Source organism: Chelonia mydas, chromosome 22 (assembly GCF_015237465.2).
Source record: "Chelonia mydas isolate rCheMyd1 chromosome 22, rCheMyd1.pri.v2, whole genome shotgun sequence".
Taxonomy (NCBI): Eukaryota; Metazoa; Chordata; order Testudines; family Cheloniidae; genus Chelonia; species Chelonia mydas.
In genome coordinates, this window is record NC_051262.2 from 1,783,413 (window position 1) to 1,804,214 (window position 20,802).

Genomic DNA, 20,802 nt, shown 5'->3' on the forward strand with positions numbered 1-20,802 from the left:
CATAACATGGAAGCACAAAGCACCCCTGACTTCTGTGCCTGGGGGCATTCAGCTCCAGCTGTGACGGGTGCACTTTGTGGCTGAGGCACCGATCCAGCGGCCTCTCGCTGTCACAGGTCCATTCAGGAGGAAAAGGCTCAGCTCTGGCTTCACACAGATTGTGAAGAGCACAGCAAGCCACAGTGATGTGGACAGCATTGAGGACACGGCATCCAAAGGGGTCTGTAGACACCTCCCGTGGGATTTCAATCTGCCAAAAGCACATTCAGCAACCACTCTGCACCTGCTGAGAGTGTAGTTAAACTGTCTCTGACATCAGGGTACGGTTTCATAAGCCAAGGCAAAAACTGGGTACACAGGGTCCCCCAGAATGCCGGTGGGGACAGTAACTCCGTTTATGACACTGTCATGTGGTGGGAATAGTGTCCCAGCTGGGCCATGAATGTAGACTGCTGATCAGTGGAAAACCCTGGTACCATGAACTTTCCCTGTGCAGCCCCCATTAAATCACCCCTTGTGGTCCACGAGGACCTGTAGTTCCCTTTGAGGTTTACATGCTCATGTGCTCCTTGAGGAGGGCAAACTATGGGCACATGAGCACTATGGGCACAGTTAGGAAACCCCATTCTCTCAAAGCCAGCAATTGCCTCCGGGGTAGTTTTAATTCCAGTCACCTTGGGGTTACCCATACAACAGATGGCCTCAGAGACCTCTGCCAAAGCTGTACCCAAAGTCGCCCTTCCAACACCAAACTGGCTGGCAACAGACCTATTGCAGTCTGGGGTAGCCAGCTACCAGAATGGTTATAGAAACCCCCTTCTGGTCCAGCAAAGGTGACCTCATGTGTGTGTCTTTACACTGAAGTGTCATGGAAAGCTGCTCACAAAGCTCCAGAAATGTCGCTTTCTTCATGCACTCTGCCACCAGGGCTGCCCTCTGGCTGGGGGGCTTGGCAAGTGCACAGCTGAGGGGCTGGAGCATGTGGCAGACCCACCACACACTAGCGTTACCATGAGCTGGCGCGGCCATCAGACGGGTGAAGAGGCTGCCCAGACCGATGAGGCAGCAGCAACAGTCAAGAAGGTGAGTGCGACACTGGGCAGTGGGGACTAGCAGGCCAGTTGGCTGGTGCAGCTGGTTCCTCCCCTCCAAACCCTCTGCATTCCCTGCAGCTGCCCTCGGCTGGTGCCGCCCTTTGCTGGATGGAAATAAGGGACCAGGCTTTATTTTAAGGAACACTTTAGGGAAACCCCATTTCCTGTAGCAAACTGTGTGTTTGTCTCCCAAGGGTGCATTTCTACTGCCCTCAGGTGTACCATGCAATTAGCATCAGCTTCAATTTAATGTATAAAATGGTTAAGGGGCATCCCTTAAAATAAGGACGGTCTCCCTGTCTGCTTGGGCCTGCGCGGGCATCTGCTGCAGGGCACTGATCCCTGGGCCTGACCTCGGGCTATCCTGGGGTTCACTCCCCTCCCCTTGTTCTTTCATTGCAGCAAACTAAAGCAAGGCACAAGGGCTGCTCCGTTGCTCGCTGGTGTTGCCTGGGCAGCAGCCTCCCTGGAGAGGCCTGAGTCCAGTGCACGGGGCACAGGAGCACCAGAGGGCCAAATGGGAGCTTTATCCCTCCGGTGAAAATCCCGACTCTGGCACCATCTAGTGGCTAAAACCAGGAACAAACCGTAGGGTCTCAGACAAGCTGCTGCAATCATAATGTAAGCATATGGAGTAACGCACGCTCCAGAGGCAGGGGCAGCTGGGGCCTCACATGCCAGGTTCTTAGACCGGGTGGGTTCCCATGAATGTACGCACCCATCTCACACAAAGGGAGTCTCTACTGGGGCTGGCAGACTCTAGCACTAAATCCCCTTTGACAGCAATGCAATGGCAGGGGCAGGACAGCCTTGTCCTCAGGGCTCCTTGGGCCTGGAGCCTTAGCTGCCCCACAGCGCAGACCCTCTAGAAGAGGGGGATACAGTTCTTGAACAGTCACTGGTGTTCGCTTGCCTCATTTAGGCTGTTCAGGGTCACTCGATGGCTTTTTTGGTGAGATGATAAGTTTGGAGGATAAAGGTAACAGTGTTGATGTATTTCGCCTACTGTAGGGCATCTCACTTGACGTAACCTTTTGACTGAAAAATGAGAATGATATAAAATCAACATGGCACATCATAAATGCTGGCTAACTGATAGGTCTCAAAATGTGATTGTAAACAGGGAATCGTCATCAAGCAGGTGTGTTTCCAGTGGGGGCCTGCAGGCAGAGGTTCTTGGCCTTCTGCTATTTAACTTTTTTACCAGTTACCTGGAAGAAACCATAAAATCATCCCTGACAAAGTTTGCAGATGACACAAAAATCGGGGGTGCTGGTAAATAATGGAGAGGACAAGTCACTGCTCCAGATCACGCTGTATAGCTTGGTAAGCTGGGTGCAAGCAAACAATGTACGTTATAATGTGGCCAAATGTGAAGATATAAATCTGGGAACAAAGAATGTAGGCCATGCCTACAGGATGGGGGAATCCTGTCCTGGGAAGCAGAGTCTCTGAAAAAGACCTGGGGTCATGGTGAATAATCAGCTGCACATCTGCCAGTGTGATGCTGTGGCGATAAAGGCTAATGCAATCCTTGGACGTATAAACAGGGGCATTTCAAGTAACAGTAGAGAGGTTTTATATATTATCTCTATGTTTGATACTGGTGCATCTGCTGCTGGAATACTTTGTCCAGTTCTTAGTATCATGGTACCATAGAGCTTAAGGCCAGAAGGGACCATCAGATCATCTAGCCTGATTCCCTGTGTATCACAGGCCACACCACCACCCAGCATCCTCTCACTAGACACAGCAACCAAAATGAGACCAAAATATTAGAGCCCACAGGAGCCTAGACTATTATGTGCCAAAGGCAGATGACAGGAGGGACCAAGGACAGGGAAATGATAAAGTGAGATCTACCCAGATAATCCTGCCAAGTGACCCACACCCCATTCTGCAGAGGAGGGTGAAAAAACCCCAAGGTCACTGCCAATCTGACCTGGGGGAAGATTCCTTCCCAACCCCACATGTAGTGATTAGTTAGACCCTGAGCATGCGAGCAAGAACCAGCCAGCCAAGCACCTCAGAAAGAGAATGCTCAGTCCCACCTCAGAGCCCTGGCCCATCCTGCCCAATGTCCCATCTCCAGCCATGGTCATTCCTGACACTTCAGAGGAAGGAGATTAAAAAACCCCTCTTGGAATACACTGCGGGGGGCGGGGGAAGAGGCAGGAAATACACCCTCTCAGACCACTGCAGATGGGCGGCTGAAACCCAGGGTTGTTGAACCCTGCTCCTCACCATCACAAGCAACCCTGTCAAACAATGGCTCTCATAAATTAGTCTACAATTCAAGAAGGATGTTGATGCATAAAAGAGGATTTAGAGAAGAGCCACGAGAATGATTAAAGGATTAGAAAATATGGTGTATAGTTACTGAGCTCTTTGAGACAATCTGTTTATCTTAACAAAGAGAAGGTTGAGGGGTGACTTGATCACAATTTATATGTACCTACATGGAGAACAAAAATTTGACAGTGGGCTCTCCAATGTGGCAGACACGGGTATAACACAATCCAGTGGCTGGAAGTTGAAGCTAGATAAGTTCAGACTGGAAATAAGGCATACATTTTTAACCATTAAAGTAATTAACCACTGGAACAATTTACCAAAGGTTGTGGTGGATTCTCCATCACTGGTCATTTTTAAATCAAGATTGGATGTTTCTCTAAAAGATCTGCTCTAATTCAAACAGGAATTAATTCAGGGATGTTCTCTGGCCTGTGCCATACAGAAGGTCAGACTAGATGACCCCAGCAGTCCCTTCTGGCCTTAGAATCTGCGACCCATGAGTTCCAGAGGCTATATTTGACCTGAAGGCCACACATCCCAGGTGCTCCGTTCCCATAGCATGCTGACAGGAGACAGCAGCATGGCTCAGCAGTTATGACAGGCCTGGAAGTGAAGAGATCTGGGTTCCTTTCTCATCTCTGTTACTGAATCACGCGTACAAGTCACATTCCCCTCTCTGTGGCTCAGTTTCCCTCTTAAAAGTGTACTACAGATGACCAGTACTTCATCTGCCTCCTCACCTTGCTCCATTAGCTGGGGTCAGCAGGTCTAGTTCTTTGCCTCCAAGCATTCCTTTCCAGTACATCTTCTCAGCTGACATCAGCGTTCTTCAAGTCCTCCTTCAGCATCTCGAACCACCTTTTCTGGGTCATCCTCATGGTCTTTGTCCTGCAAATACTAGATCTTGCACTTTCAGACCAAAATATCCAGTGTCATAGAATCATAGAAGATTAAGGTTGGAAGGGACCTCAGGAGGTCATCTAGTCCAATCCCCTGATCAAAGCAGGACCAATCCCCAGCTAAATCATCCCAGCCAAGGCTTTGTCAAGCCTGACCGTAAAAACCTCAAAGGAAGGAGATTCCACCACCTCCCTCGGTAACCCTTTCCAATGCTTCACCACCCTCCTAGTGAAAAGTTTTTCCTAATATCCAACCTAAACCTCCTCCACTGCAACTTGAGACCATTGCTCCTTGTTCTGTCATCTGGTACCACTTAGAACAGTCTAGATCCATCCTCTTTGGAACCCCCTTTCAGGTAGTTGAAAGCAGCTATCAAATCCCCCCTCCTTCTTCTCTTCTGCAGACTAAATAATCCCAGTTCCCTCAGCCTCTCCTCATAAATCATGTGTTCCAGCCCCCTAATCATTTCTGTTGCCCTTCGCTGGATTCTTTCCAATTTTTTCACATCCTTCTTGTAGTGTGGGGCCCAAAACTGGACACAGCACTCCAGATGAGGCCTCTCCAATGCCGAATAGAGGGGAATGATCACGTCCCTCGATCTGCTGGCAATGCCCCTACTTATACAGCCCAAAATGCCATTACCCTTCTTGGCAACAAGGGCACATTGTTGACTCATATCCAGCTTCTCATCCACTATAACCCCTAGGTCCTTTTCTGCAGAACTGCTGCCTAGCCACTCGGTCCCTAGTCTGTAGTAGTGCATGGGATTCTTCCATCCTAAGTGCAGGACTCTGCACTTGTCCTTGATGAAACCTCATCAGATTTCTTTTGTCCCAATCCTCTAATTTGTCTAGGTCCCTCTGTATCCTATCCCTACCTTCCAGCGTATCTACCACTCCTCCCACTCATCTGCGAACTTGCTGAGGGTGCAATCCATGCCATCCTCCACACCATTAATGAAGATATTGAACAAAACCAGCCCCAGGACCAACCCTTGGGGCACTCCGCTTGATACTGATTCTGGATTCTAAGTTCACTATCCAATTTGCCACTCCCTCAATGTGGAGAGGGCACATACCAGCCTTTGTAAACTGAGCAGAGATTTTCCCAAGCACTTCAACCAAAACACTGTCTCTTTTTTATATTTTCTTCCAGATTGCTGGAAAGATCTTTGCTGTGAGGTCGGTTAGTTCGCCACCATGGCGTACGTGCCTCCTCTGAGAAGTCTCTAGGATAGAGGAAACTTTTCTTGATGGTGTTGATGAGGCATTAACACTGTCTGGCTATTGATGGCTACTCTTTTGTTGTAACTGAAAGGCTGATTGTGGGTGTTCCCAACCTCTCAACATATTTCAGTAACACATGCATACCAAAACTTCCTAACTTCACACACAATGACAGCACATACAATCCAACAGGATATTGATGTTCAACAGATCAAGACTTTTAAAATGATACCTCACAAGATATATTTTGTACAAAATAGATCATACTCATATCACCATGGTGAAGACTGGGGTTCCAGGGTGCTACTTTGAGATACAATGTCACATCCTTATTTTATGCGTTTCCAGTTTACAGGGCTAAAGATCATCTTCCTGGATCCCTCCTATGAAATAGCAAGAAATGTGATTCAAAGGCAGACAGACTTTGGAAATGAAATGCAGCATGGACAATGGGTTACACACAAATATTAGAAGACGAGAATAGAACTAGATGGGGGAAGGATCACAACACCAAAAGCCAACAATTCAGCACACACAGGGAAACCAGGCTAAAGTGATAATGAAATCGTGTCCCTACCGGGAGAAATAAAAGGTGCTATCTGCAGGGATGCTATGAAGTACAACTGGGCCTTTAAGCGAAAAGCGCTCAGCCCTTTGAAGTAGCCTGGGGCTTGGTATCCATTCCAAGGAAAGCCTCCACCCAGAGTGTGCGGACCGTGACCTGCACAGGGTTTGTTTTTCTTTGTTTCTTTATACACTATAAAGAATGCCTGGAAGGTGCGAAGGCCTCCCTCTTCCCCCAACAAAAACAGGGCTTCCCCTGCTTGTCCTTACTTTAGAAATTCAGGTAATGAAGAAATGGATGAGGCCTCGATTCTGCGCTGAGAACCCTGAGGGCAGCAGAACTGCAGAGAGATCTGTTATAGCCAAAGGGTTGACTCACAGTCCTCAGCGAAGGATCAGGGACTAAAACATAACACCTGCGCAAGGATAGTCCTGTGGTCCAAGCCTCCAATAGTGTAAGGGCTTCTGAGATGTTCCTCTTCTCTGGCTTGTTCCAACCGTGCTGTGACTCTCAGGTAACAAATGGTCCTGAGGGCACATGTGCAAACAGTATAGGTTTGTGGCTTTTCCGTGGTTTAGATGAGAAACTTTTCCCCCATTCATTTCCTCAGACAAAAAACACCACAGCCCTGAGGACAAGTAAAGGGCTGGACCAAAAGCTATCTCCTTGGTGACCGAGGCTTTCAGGAGTTCCCCATCCTGGGTAGGAGAAATTCTCCAATGACGTAGGCCTGCTTCTTCCCTGCCCCTAGCATGGGGGAATTGGGTGTGGGGAAGGATGTGAGGTCATGGCATCCTTGTACTTCGACAACCCATAACATCCCTTCAGGGCTGTTAGCAGCCTATGCCAGGGACCAGCCCTGCAGACCATCGGCACCAGGACTTGGGGGCACGAAAGATTCTTGAGGCCGCTGTTGCCCCTCTCCACCACAAAGCTTCACAGAACACCACTCAGACACAGACTGGCCTGGAGTTCTTCCGTTCGTGGAGTTGCTTTCTCTTGTGGGTGCTGAGGCAGCAGGCAGTTGGAGATTGCCACTGAAATTCCAGTAGCAGATCTAGTGTTGGGTAGCACGCCTCCAGAGATCTGCCCGCACTGATCCTCATGCTCCTGAGGATCCTCACCGAACTTCCCAGGACTCCATGGGGGCATGCCCCTTTGCAGGAGCAGGGCCTTAAGCGATAGAGATGCTGCAGGATGTGCAGAATGTGAAGCCTTCCGAGGACTCCAGGAACAATTTGCTGAAATTATATTGATAACATTTCTTGCACTAGGATGCCCGCAAGAATGTGTGACACTTTCTCCCTTGTCTCCACCAGACAAATACCACTACTGGGAAGACATACAAGTTATAAAAAGTCTGGTTGTCAAGGCCAGTGATTTGTATTACACATAGAAAATATGTATTAAACTCCACTAAAATCTGTTGGAGCTATAGGAACGCAGGAGGGAGGAATATTATGAAGCATGATAAATATTCCAAACACGCTGTGCGTGTCCCATAAATGTTGTCTTAGAAACAATTGGCTAATGTGAACCAGCAATTAGCATGTGAAATGGAGCCCTTGCACTGTAAAGTATGGGTTTGCAGTATGAATATTCTAAGAGCTCTTTGACATAGTAAAAAGGGGAGGCTCAGTGTTTAACAAATGTCCTCATAATGCGCTCAATTGAAAAGCTTATTTAAGGTTTCCGTGTTTGTTCCAAATGCCTCCAGATGTCACATTTGTCACATCAGCACTGGGCTCATGTTTATTCTGTTCTGGCTGATAAAAAACGACCCTCATTTGTGGGAATCATTACAATAATTTTTCAGGAGCACAGAATTCTAACCACTATGCCACAGTGACTATTGCCTAATTCTTAATTTCTTTGTTCCTACCACTTAACCACAGCCCACTGCCAAAAACAGGGCAAGAACCCAGGAATCCTGATAGCCAACATTCCATTGCATCTCACAAGCAGGTGTATAACCAGCTGACAAACTGTATGTTGGATCCCTACTAAGGATTGGTTCACACAGATGATAACAGTCTAGCTCATCTCCCAGTTTTTCCTTTCGCTGTAGGAGTTGAGGGTGGTGCTAGGGATGTTAAAATCCTAAGTCCACACCCTGTAGGACTAAAATATAGTATATGATGGTGTTATAAAAGGGTGCATCATAATGCCTATGCACAGAGGGACTGAATGAGGTTACATGGGCAACCTTCATTCTGGCATTTTCTAACTTTTGAGCGCTTGACTTTGCAACCTTAATATTCTTTGAACACGTTTTTTTCAGAGTTTGGGGTGTGGGGGGTGCGTATGTAATATCTGTCTGTCTTGGAGACTCCATCTCAAGTTATCACCAGGGATCCTAGTTTTCCGTGATTAAAAATAACCAAAATTCTCCTATAGAAAAACATAAAAATCTGTGGTTTTCCATGATTAAAATGAAATGCTGAACTTCAGTTTCCCTAGCCACAATATGCTTTTTTTGCCTCTGTCTTCACAAACAAGGTCAGCTCCCAGACTGCTGCACTGGGCAGCACAGCATGGGGAGGAGGTGACCAGCCCTCTGTGGAGAAAGAAGTGGTTCGGGACTATTTAGAAAAGCTGGATGAGCACAAGTCCATGGGGCCGGATGTGTTGCATCTGAGAGTGCTAAAGGAGTTGGCGGATGTGATTGCAGAGCCATTGGCCATTATCTTTGAAAACTCATGGCGATCGGGGGAGGTCCCGGACAAGTGGAAAAAGGCTAATGTAGTGCCAATCTTTAAAAAAGGGAAGAAGGAGGATCCTGGGAACTACAGGCCAGTCAGCCTCACCTCAGCCTCACCTAATCTAATTGCCTTCTATGACGAGATAACTGGCTCTGTGGATGAGGGGAAAGCCGTGGACGTGTTATTCCTTGACTTTAGCAAAGCTTTTGATACAGTCTCCCACAGTATTCTTGCCAGCAAGTTAAAGAAGTATGGGCTGGATGAATGCACTATAAGGTGGATGGAAAGCTGGCTAGATTGTCGGGCTCAATGGATAGTGATCAATGGCTCCATGTCTAGTTGGCAGCCGGTATCAAGCGGAGAGCCCCAAGGGTCGGTCCTGGGGCCGGTTTTGTTCAGTATCTTCATTAATGATCTGGAGGATGGCGTGGATTGCACCCTCAGCAAGTTTGCAGATGACACTAAACTGGGAGGAAAGGTAGATACGCTGGAGGGTAGAGATAGGATACAGAGGGACCTAGACAAATTAGAGGATTGGGCCAATTCTCCTGATTATCCCAATTTTTGATTATCTGATCTGGATAAGATTGGATAAACGGGGTTCCACTGTAAATTTAACATGCATTCAAAAATCAACCACAAGATGGGAAGGGTGTGTGCATTGCATATGTGACACTGGTACTTTCAGTAAAATGTAGTTAATAGTTAATATATGTTTTTATTTTTTCACAAAATGGAAAAACTAAAAATTCTCTAAAAATGCCAATTCCATGTTTTTCTGTATTTTTCTGTGGCAAACGGATTTCTAGGATCCCTGGTTATCACTCACTGGATCTTATAGGTGTCAGGGCATTGCTAATGGGCTACTGAGCCTGTCTCCTATAGATTGTGAATTTGAATCCAGCCAAGCTCCCAAATTATTTGCAAATATACAAACGAACTAATTTGCATAAATGTTTATGCAACAGAAAGTGTCCCCAGTCTTTTCCCCAAAAGTGGCATCCTTAAACCTTTGCCACCAAGTAGGGCTTCCAATGCTGTATTTCAAAAATAAGGGATTGTTTTCTTAGCACCTCACCCCACCCCTCTTCTCAAAATTATTATCATAAGCATCATGATTATTATTAATAATAATAACAGTAATACTAAGCAGTACTCACTGACATTTGCCAGGGTATTTCTTGCTGCTTTTTTGCAGCACTCAGTAACTCCTGATCTTGTTGTACAGAGATGACAAATAAGGGATGTCCCTTGTAATGAAGGACTGTTGACGACCCTACCAGCAAGGGATTGTAGGCCAGCTGAGGTTCGCTGAAGAACATCATCCTCCAGCCGTACCTTCTCCCTGAGTCTCCCTACTCCCTCCCTGCCCCCTATGCCATGGGGGAGTCATGCAGGGGCTGGGTACACCACACTGCAGGAATTATCAGCTGGCCACATCCAGCTAGCTTCCAGCTCCATTGTGCCATCCCAGCAACATGAAGGGACTGTTAATGCAGGAGAGAGCCTATGGCTCCAGCCAGCTTGAGTTTTGTAAAGGTGAAGGACTGTGCTAGAGTTATAGCATTCCAGAGTCCAGGGGCTTACGTATCACACATAACTTGAGCAGCAAAATCCCCCAGGGACTGCTCCCTCCATGCACCCCAGAGGCATGAACCTCCTCCTCCCTCTCCAAGCTTTAGCACCTAGCAGCCCTGATTCTGCACCTAACAAGGCCCCCGAGTTAGCCAGGATGCTTTCCTGCCCCACATGGGCAGCATATTGTTCTGCTTCACCTTCTGGTGTCTCTTCCTCACCTCCTTTCCCTTGCATGGCACTGGTACTCCTCTCTGCGCGCCCCAGCCTCACCAAGTCACTGCAGAGATCCTTGGTCCTGCAGGAGAGCTGTCGTTGGGCCTGTACACACCCCTCTTCCTACAGTGTACGGGCAATGAGCACCTACCATCGGGACCAAGCCACAGCACAAACCAGGAGCTAGGAGCCACTCTTTCAACAAAACGGTAGCCGGTATTTGGAATCGGCATGGCTGTGAATACTGAGCTGGGCATTTAAAAGCAAGGTGGACTTCCGGTCACGGTGATGCCTGTGCAGTGAAGTTCAAAAGAGCTTCCAGACTGATTGTTTGGGAAGGGAATGTTGCATTGTGGGATTGCAGCTGGAGGTTTGCTTATATCAGCAGAGGTACATAAACAAGGGGAATAACTATGCTGGAAAAATCAGAGGGTTTTATTGGTAGGAGACAAAATTACATATGGATGCATGTCAGGCTGTGCCTAAATAGGTGAGTCAACTTTCTAATGTAGATCAGGCCTCAGATTTAGCAAAGTGACTGTCCCTTTATCAAGTCTCAGAGGTCAGTTTGGGCTTTTCACAGCAGTCTAGGGGATTTGGGCACCAAGACTAGGTTTTCTAGGAGCTCTGCACATTGTGTGCTGAGTTCTTTTGACTATCTGGCTGTGGGTGTGGTGCTGAGATCTGGAAAGTTTGACCCTGAGCCCTTCTGAAAAGTTGACCTTAAATTCCCTAGAATGCTTTGAAAATCTCAACCTTAGTTTGTAAAACATACTACATTCATGAAAAGGTGAGTGAGAATCTTAGCTCCATCTTGTATGGCTCCCGCTTCAGCAGCAGCTAGAGCCCAGACCACCCCTGGTTGCTGGAGTGCTTTGCAGTAGAGGCACCCAGCTGTGCTGGGGTAAGAATTTTTCTTTGTCAGCAGGCCCAGTAATGTGAACCGTGCACAGCTTGTTACCACAGAGAGCAGCACTAAATCCTGCTTAGGAAACCAGGCTTGATGTGCAGAGCATTAAGGATCAGAGCGAAGGAAGGTGAGGTCTCTGGGGTATGGTACTCGCAGACTGCAGAGCTGAATCATCATCCCATACATCATCTAGGTGACATGGAAATCGTGCTGGGAACTGTGGAAAGGATTGCTACTGTAATTCTCCTGGAGAATGGAGGAGAAAGGAAAGCAGGACATCTGGAAAAAAGACTATTCAAAGTAGAAACCACTCCACTGTCAACTCTCAAAGAGAAAGAACCTCCCTTATGAAGATTAGCTTGTAGTGGAGACATCGTCGCAAGCTATAAAGCCTGCAAGTCCTTGACTCTGCAGCCCTTCCACCTAATATGGGCTCCTTACTTCAAAAACTGGTTGACAAAATCCATCGTTGATCGTGCTAAGGTCAGTTCTGGATGGGTGGGACTATCTAGATCCCTTGGGTTTCAGGAACTGCCTAACCACAGGAATGCCCTTCTGACACGTCAGTATGGCCTGGTCACCAGAGCCGAAGGCAGCATGCTGGCATAAGGAGTGCATCCCTGCCTACTCTGTCTGAAAGGTTCTCAATTGGCTGGGATTGCTGGGTGGCCTTCATGGTCAGTCCCAGACAGAGTGAGTTGCATGTCCCAGGGGAGGGATTCAGTTTCTGAGGGTGCAGGAGCAGAGATAAATACACTCCACGCACTTCCACCCCAAGAGCTGGGCGCAGCTCCCCTTGCCAGCCAGCATTGCCTTCCTCTTACTCAGACGGTGGTTCGACCAGGTCCCTGCTGTGCTCCAGCCCTGGGATGCCAGGAGGGATGAGGACTTGGGACCTGATCCAAAGCCCATTGCAGTGAATGGGTGTCCTTCCATTGGCTGTACCGTCCTTGGATCAGGCCCCTGAGTGTCAGCTGCCTAGTGGTGGCTCTTCAGCCCAAACCCCTCACAGGCCCCCGGGGATTAGCTTTGCTTTGTTAATTCTTGCACAGAATCCCCAGGAAGCTCAGCTCCGCTCTGCTGAGACAGTCCCAGAGTTTCGTGCTGCTCCCTCGGGGTGAGAGGAGGGAGGGTCATGTGAGATCAGGGGATTTGCAATCTCTGGGTGTAAGATCCAAGGTGCCTTTTCACTTGTAAAGAGCCAGAGCAGTGGGAGACGACTGGCAAATTGACAGGCTCCCCAGTGCCAGTGGGCTCCCTGAGGACCCTGTGAAATAACAGCATAGGGCACTGTGGCCTGAAAACACTGGAGGGAAGAACAAGGCCACTGGGCCTCCTACTCCACAGAACACCTGCCAAGGGGGTTGAGTGGGTTTCACCAGGGAAATCTTGGGACTGTTCTCATCTTCCCTCTGTCTGAAGGCAGGTGGAAGAATAGTGGGGGTTTTATAGATCAAGGCCCAGATGGGCCATTGTGATCATTTAGTCTGAACTCCTGCATAACCCAGGCCAGACAGTTCCACCCAGTGATTCCTGCATTAAGCTCATAGCTTCAGCTAGAGCTAGAATGTATCTTTTAGTGTGAGGCGTCCAGTCTTGATTTAAAGATTTCGTACCAAAAGGACTGAAGGTAAAAAATCCATTAAATCTACGTACCACACAGACTATGCTGACAGCTTGTGCCACACGCTCTCAAAGAACCTGCGGAACCACCCGATCAACATCCTCTACAGCAAACAGGGAAAGATAAAGAATGAGCTCTCAAAACTGGATACTCTCATAAAAAACCAACCTTCCACACAAACTTCCTCACACTGCAACAAGTCATGGAGAATCCACCATCATTCCATTTCCCTTCACTGCTAAAAATTCCCCTTCACTACTGCCTCACAATGGGACCTCAGACTTGATATGGGTTTGGAGGGTTCCTCTTATTTTAACCAAACCAGTTTTCAGTCCCTCACTGCATGCTGGCTTGCTCCCTTGTATTTGCTAAGCCCAAAGGGAGCACACTTGTGCAGAGCAGGGAGAGATCAGTTAATCAAGGAAATAACAGAGAGCTTGTGTTTAACCGCTGACCCTACAATTTTATTGCAAGAATTCTGGGCCACAAAGACCAAAGGCTCAGTGCAAGGGGGAGCCATGCTGGGTAGCATGAGGTGTGCGCCCAGGTGGAGGTGTGTGCCTTGAGAGGCGTAATGCCTCCTGGCTGCTGGGAAGCGCTCCTTCCCCTGCTATTCCTGTGGAGGAGATACAGACGCTGCTCCCGTTAGTGCAGCCATCTCAGTGTCATCCTCTTCCCTCCACCCCCCAGGCCAGCACCAGGACTTGGCTGGCTCTTGCTCAGAGGTGCTGAGGTGGATCGTTTCCAGCACTCCCTACCAGGAGGCCTATCACAACTGAGCATTATCAGTGTCTCCATAGATCCACCTGCAGCTGCAGGAGGGAGACTACACCCCACATTCCAAGTGGTTTATTTCCATCCACCCCGGCTCTGAGGATGTTCCAGGCCAGGCTGGTCGCATGAGATCCCCTCCCAGCCAACTCCTGGATGGGGGAGTGTGTTTAATGGGGCACGTGGCATCATAGGCCTCTAGCACAGCAACAGTGCTAGCTGGAGTGATGGAAATAGCTGTTAGCAATGCTGAAAATCCAGTCCAGGGAGCCCAAAGGAAACCTCTCTAAGTGAGGTGAATGGTGTGAGCGGCACAGAGATGAGGTGGCCAGCGAGGGACAAAATCAACCAGAAACAGAAGGTGAGGGGCAAACAAGAATCAAAGGGCAGCTCGTAACCTAATGGATTATACAGAAGCTATAAAATCGCCCATAAAAGGGAAGCACAGTGGAGACTTCAATGTTTTAACCAGACGCTCACATTTCTGTTAGTCAGAAAATCCAACCCCGCTGGGGATGAAATCGTTCCAATTGGTTCGGAGCGTGAAGCCTTACCAGGAAACCATGTAAATCAGAGGTAGCTAAAACGATTCAACAGCCCAAGAAACTTCTGAATGGAGACCAGGGTTTGGCAGTGCTGGATATACGGTCTAACCTCTGTGTCTGTCATCTTATAATTCATACTGGCTATCGTTTAGGCAGTGCCAATTGGGTACTAGGTTCTGCACATGCAGGCACGTTCCTGGACTAGGGGTTTATACTCTCAGATTATATAGAGGGAATTCATGTTGTTGTGGAGTGGTATAAAGGCTTTATTAGCATGAGTTTGACTTGGCTATATTATATGCAGGTGACAGAGAGATTTTGCATTCTTTCCCCTGAAATGTGAAATTCCACAATGAACAGCACATAGTCTGTGGTGAGGATTGAATTTTCTGGGGACTTTCAAGGAAATGTGTTTCTTTTCTTTAGTGTGGGTTAAAGATCCCAACTTGCATTCATTAGTAATAAAAAGGACTTTTTTTTATCTGTTGATCCCTTTTTTTGAATGCCTTTTGCTCACAAGTGGCCAGTTTGTTTTCATTCACACTTTCCATACTTAACTCTCATTGCAAGGAGATGATGGATGTATATTTGTTTAAAGAAATTAGGTTGGAATCAAGCAAAGTTTATTTTCCTATATTTCCCAATATTCCCTTAGTTTAAACAGCCACCATTTCCCCTAACTTACAATGGAAGTGAAGTTCCCTAGTGGAATTGAAGCTACACATGCCCTCAGGAAAAATGCCCAGGGTCTCACTAGTGGGAGGCAGCGATGCCACTAGTTAAGATGGCCACCATCTGCAAAGCCACAGATTGCCCTCAGGGAAGCTGGCCACCCTTTCACTAAAGTGTTACCATGTGAAATGAGGCTGCTCCTAGCAAAGATGGCTGCTGTTTTCAGTGGAGCGGTGCCACAAGCTATCCCCTGGGAAGATGGCTGCCATTTCACTAAAGTCTTTGCCATCATTCCTCTCAACCTTCATGCTTCCCAATGTGTGGCTCAAACAACTGATATTTGTGACAAATGACCACGGTGTGGAACAGCTGGGTTATTGCACATCACACCATAACTGACAGATTCTAATGGTTCCTAACCATAAACCGTGTTGAAAGGATGTTTTCTTACTGTGTGAATTAAATAAACCGCTTTTTCCCCCAAAAGAAAAGTAGAAATACAGAAATTCTGTCATGTGCAACTATAAGACCCACTTCGGTCATTAACAGGACTTGGCACTGGACCTTCAGAGTCTTGGCACAGATTTCTACAATCTGAATTAAATTAATCAATCCTCCAGCTGGAAATAGAACCAGATTCAAATATGCCTTGTGGACCAGCCACTAGAGGGGACAAGGACCCATCCCCTCCTAGTGTGGGACACACAAGCCCATACATATGGTTGAGCTCCAAGGCCCAGTGGCTGTATTGGCTCAGCCATATGAGAGACCTAATTCTATTCCTAAGTCTGCCTGGGGCAACCTTATGCAATTTTTCAGTTAACGTATTTGTTATGCTAGAGAGGGAAGACTGATGCATGCCTAACTCGTAAGAGGATTTCACTGCAGATATTGCACTGGCTTATGGAGTCTCTGACCTCACGGCTCATGTTGGGCAAATACAGGACATTTCAGGCCTCACATAGACTCACATCAGCCCCAGTAGGGTTAGCCTTTTGGGATGTGTGTCTATAGGAAGTATGGATGTTAAGTGCCTCTCCTTACCTCCTGCCTGTGCATTCCCAGCATAACGACTGTTCTGAGTACCTGAGGTGCAGTGTCTGTTTGGGCAAGTCTATTTGCAGAAGCCATTTCTCTATCACATGAAGGAATTCTGTCTGATTGATGTGCTCAGGTTCCTGGTTCATAGATTCCAAGGCCAGAAGGGACCATTGTGATCCTCTCGTCTGGCTCCTGGATAACACAGGGCTGACCCGCCCCAAAATAATTCCTTGAGTAGATCTTTTAGAAAAACATCCCACTTGATTTAAACATTGTCGTGATGGAGAATCCACCATGACAGCTGGTAAATTGTTCTCATGGTTAATGACTTGCACTGTTAAAAATGTATGCCTTATTTCCAGTCTGAGTTTGTCCAGCTTCATTCCACCTTGGTGCATGCTGAAGATTTCAATGGTCCCAGTATTCACAGTCTCTTGTAGTAATGCTGCTCTGGACTAAAATTCTGCAATGAACATCAGAGGCCCTCTCTGTATTGAATGTCCCAGCGATAACTGTGAACCGTCATCAACGCTCTTTGAAGATGTTCATGAGCTGATAACAATGGGTTTTTGAAGATGGATTGCAACCTGGTGCCTTCAGGAGTTTGGGCTGAGTCCCTTGAGTTATTAGTAAAGGATAACAGAATCATTTTAGAGCTTCAGTGAGGTGTGAGCAGTTTGCCTGGATTTTTATAGCTACCATAGTGTTGAAAGTTGGTCAGTCACGTAACTTTCTTTAAGATTCCCATCTCCACAAGTCTGCTAATCTGTATAAGCTCCTTCTTCAAAGGAGCCGCTGCTCTGTGTCGCTTGTTGCAGTTGTTTCGCCTGGAGGTTGATTTCCATGTGTTGTTCTCCAGAAGGCATCTGAGGCCTTTAAACATAAATCTCCATCTTGATTGTTTGTTTCTTCCTTTATTAGAGGCATACACTTTGCAGATCATGACATTTTCTGCCACTTGGAGAAGCCCCAGCTTTTACCTCAATGATCTACATGGATACAGATAGCTCTCTGTAGAACTCTCTTGCAACAAGTATTTGCAGAAGTTGTAATTAAAGCTTTGCGCTCTGCTGTGAGGGAGACCAAACAAGAATGCACTGAGGGTAGACTTTGTGCTGCCTGTGTATGGCAGCCATTCAGGGGTTGGAGTTCATAGGTTGCCAGACCACCTTGTCTGGTTGCACAGGGTCAGCATGCAGTAGCACTTACTGTGCTCCATGTAATTTGCTGGGCAAAATCATAGAATCATAGAATCATAGAATATCAGGGTTGGAAGGGACCCCAGAAGGTCATCTAGTCCAACCCCCTGCTCAAAGCAGGACCAAGTCCCAGTTAAATCATCCCAGCCAGGGCTTTGTCAAGCCTGACCTTAAAAACCTCTAAGGAAGGAGATTCTACCACCTCCCTAGGTAACGCATTCCAATGTTTCACCACCCTCTTAGTGAAAAAGTTTTTCCTAATATCCAATCTAAACCTCCCCCATTGCAACTTGAGACCATTACTCCTCGTTCTGTCATCTGCTACCATTGAGAACAGTCTAGAGCCATCCTCTTTGGAACCCCCTTTCAGGTAGTTGAAAGCAGCTATCAAATCCCCCCTCATTCTTCTCTTCTGCAGACTAAACAATCCCAGCTCCCTCAGCCTCTCCTCATAAGTCATGTGCTCTAGACCCCTAATCATTTTTGTTGCCCTTCGCTGGACTCTTTCCAATTTATCCACATCCTTCTTGTAGTGTGGGGCCCAAAACTGGACACAGTACTCCAGATGAGGCCTCACCAGTGTCGAATAGAGGGGAACGATCACGTCCCTCGATCTGCTCGCTATGCCCCTACTTATACATCCCAAAATGCCATTGGCCTTCTTGGCAACAAGGGCACACTGCTGACTCATATCCAGCTTCTCGTCCACTGTCACCCCTAGGTCCTTTTCCGCAGAACTGCTGCCTAGCCATTTGGTCCCTAGTCTGTAGCGGTGCATTGGATTCTTCCATCCTAAGTGCAGGACCCTGCACTTATCCTTATTGAACCTCAGCAGATTTCTTTTGGCCCAATCCTCCAATTTGTCTAGGTCCTTCTGTATCCTATCCCTCCCCTCCAGCGTATCTACCACTCCTCCCAGTTTAGTATCATCCGCAAATTTGCTGAGAGTGCAATCCACACCATCCTCCAGATCATTTATGAAGATATTGAACAAAACCGGCCCCAGGACCGACCCCTGGGGCACTCCACTTGACACCGGCTGCCAACTAGACATGGAGCCATTGATCACTACCCGTTGTGCCCGACAATCTAGCCAGCTTTCTACCCACCTTATAGTGCATTCATCCAGCCCATACGTCCTTAACTTGCTGACAAGAATGCTGTGGGAGACCGTGTCAAAAGCTTTGCTAAAGTCAAGAAACAATACATCCACTGCTTTCCCTTCATCCACAGAACCAGTAATCTCATCATAAAAGGCGATTAGATTAGTCAGGCATGACCTTCCCTTGGTGAATCCATGCTGACTGTTCCTGATCACTTTCCTCTCCTCTAAGTGCTTCAGGATTGATTCTTTGAGGACCTGCTCCATGATTTTTCCAGGGACTGAGGTGAGGCTGACTGGCCTGTAGTTCCCAGGATCCTCCTTCAATCAATAGTCAGGATCATGGCCCCACAATCCCCTCTACACTGGCCCCTCCTCAGGGCTTGTGTCAGAGCAATTGGATTTTGCTGTAAAATTTCCTGCCTTTTGCCTGTTCCAGATTTCAAAGATAACATTGCATTTTGCCTTTATTTTCACCTTTATTTCGCTTTCGGCTTTATTTTCCATGTTAATTTTGGAATAGAGACATTAAGACAAATCACTGAGTCAATCAAGTGGCAAAGTAATACTGTGTATGTGACAAACTGCTGCCCCCTAGCTCACAGAACCCCTGAAATAGCTGGTTTCCCACCTAGCTCATTTAAAGGTGACCTGCGAAGAGGCTTTCTAGAACTAGAGCTGTGCCCTTTTTTCTGTTTCTGTTACTTTATGAAGGATAAAAAGAGCCTGAAATGTGGGCTTTGTCCAGCTGGGCTCCCCTGGTTTTACAAGAACATAAGAACGGCCACACTGGGTCAGACCAAAGGCCCATCTAGCCCAGTATGGCTGTCTTCCAACAGTGGCCAATGCCAGGTGCCCCAGAGGGAATGAATAGAACAGGGAATCACCGAGTGATCCATCCACTGTTGCCCATTCCCAGCTTCTGGCAAACAGAGGCTAGGGACACCACCCTGCCCATCCTGGCTATTGACTAATAGCCACTGATGGACCTATCCTCCATGAATTTATCTAGTTCTTTTTTGAACCCTGTTATAGTCTTGGCCTTCACAACATCCTCTGGTAAAGAGTTCCATAGGTTGACTTGTGTGAAGAAATACTTCCTTTTGTTTGTTTTAAACTTGCTGCCTATTTACTTCTGAATATGAACCTTGCTGGGCCTTGGATTTTCTGGAGGACCTAGGGGAGGTTGCGGAACATGTGTATTGGGAGCCCCACTTCACACTGCATGGACGTGTGTTTGAATCTTTAACAAAGACATCCTTTCTCCAAACCGTTCTTCGGTTAGATTGGTGTTAACAAAGACAGAAAGAGTTTTGTTACAGCCTTTGGGCTCTTTCGATGCCATAATCCACAGAGTGTTCCAAGGTGGACAAGACCTGAATTTCTATTGTAGAAAAGAGCAGAACTTCCTTCCTTCCTTCCTCTTTTTGTTAAAGACAAACCTTCCTGCCCTTCTCTGTCCTAGAGAAGCAAAAGCAGGGAAAGGAGACGAACTAATCCCCCACCCCTTTGCCACTCACCTTTTAAGTGTCAGTGAGAGCCAGATTTGTTTCTAGCGCTGCTTGAGTCATTTTTGTGAACTCGGTTTGTGAGAAAAAGTCTGACCAGAACTGAGAGGGAAATGTAGTGTCTTTTCCCCCTGTTGAAAAAGAAAGGACCAAACTTCTCAACTGATTCGACACAGATTTTCTAGAAACAGTTCCTCTTGGGCTGAGGCCAAGTGTGAATCATTTCAGCCCCAAATAAATTTATCTGGGGAAAATTATGAGTCACTGAAAAAGGGGGGAAGAATTGAGGACAGATCTCTGCTGCTGTGCTGGCCATCTCGTGAGTCTTGGTCTAACCTTCTCTTTCAGTGAGTGACAGTTCAGTGAAGCCTTGTGGTGAGTTTATTACACTGTCCCTGCTGCAAAGACAGTGCCTGTGTATTAATCCCCCACGGATGGGAAGAATGAGGAAATATGAAACCAACTGCCTTAGCTGTTGTAGGGCCTCTGTAAAAAGTGGATATCGCTGCAGATAATGGTAGATGCTTCTCTGGCATAGGAGTAAGAAAAGCAGCACCAGCAACTGCCACAATTTTCACTTGAAAAATAAGCTGTAATACAGTGCTGTGTGAGTGCCAGAGGATCAAGAATGTCACCCCTGCGGCTGGCAATTCAGGCTGCAAGTTCCCAGTCATTCCTCTGCCGACTTGAGTCTAGAGTAAATTTCCTCCCATCCGTGGAGTTCCCCCCTTTGTGCACGTTTCCTGGTCCATATGGAAGGACCAATAAAACATGATTGCGCTGGGTACCACACACCACGTGATCCCAGCTTGGGGGCTCTAAAGAACCCCATTAATATTTATAGGAGCAGAATTAAA